At 34.7% G+C, this 658-nt stretch overlaps 1 non-coding gene across 1 annotated transcript; it reads left to right on the top strand.

Annotated features, from left to right (window-relative positions):
• The first annotated feature begins 325 nt into the window (after window positions 1-325).
• On the top strand, window positions 326-435 carry LOC113601199 (U6 spliceosomal RNA). The gene has a single exon (XR_003422353.1). It is a non-coding gene; the product is annotated as a U6 spliceosomal RNA (small nuclear RNA).
• The last annotated feature ends 223 nt before the right edge of the window (window positions 436-658 follow it).

Genomic DNA, 658 nt, shown 5'->3' with positions numbered 1-658 from the left:
TTGGGACTATCATCGATCCATATTTTGTAGACATCTTGTTTAGCTCACTTGTCTATCTTGTATGGGTTAGTTTAGTTAAAGCTGGTTGATGATTAAGTAGCAAATCCATTTAATTATGGAAATACACATGGACTGTTGAGCAGTACACCAAACCCATGAGGATAGCTCCTTCATTGTGGAAATCCTGCTCTTCCAAACCTTCCATCATAAACACAACAGACATGAAATAAGACCTGAGAAAGCTTCCCATGTCAATTAATGCATGAAAAACTTAAACACCTTAAAGGGATTATCATTATTAAAATAAAAATTAAAGATAAGTCGAGTGCTTGCTTCAGCAGCATGTGGACTAAAATCAGAATGATACAGAAAAGATTAGCATGGCCCCTACACAAAAATAACATGCCTGTCATTTGTGAAGCATTTCATCCTTTTTCTCTTTCAAAAATAAATAAACATTAAAAAATAAAGATAAATAGAAATTGTAACATTTTCTTCATATATCTATGTAGTTTATCTTTCACAACTCGTGGTGTGCTTTAGTTCTATTTTAGAGCTAAACCCTCAGATGCTGCTGTTTGAATGCTGTGATTTAGTTTTCTTCCTCCAGATACCAGCATACACATTATACACGTTCTCCCTTCCCCTGGGAGAATGA

The sequence above is a fragment of the Acinonyx jubatus genome, chromosome A1 (genome assembly GCF_027475565.1).
Source record: "Acinonyx jubatus isolate Ajub_Pintada_27869175 chromosome A1, VMU_Ajub_asm_v1.0, whole genome shotgun sequence".
In the NCBI taxonomy this organism is placed as follows: domain Eukaryota; kingdom Metazoa; phylum Chordata; class Mammalia; order Carnivora; family Felidae; genus Acinonyx; species Acinonyx jubatus.
Note: the sequence above shows the minus strand (reverse complement) of the source record. Positions and strands in the feature narration are given on the sequence as shown.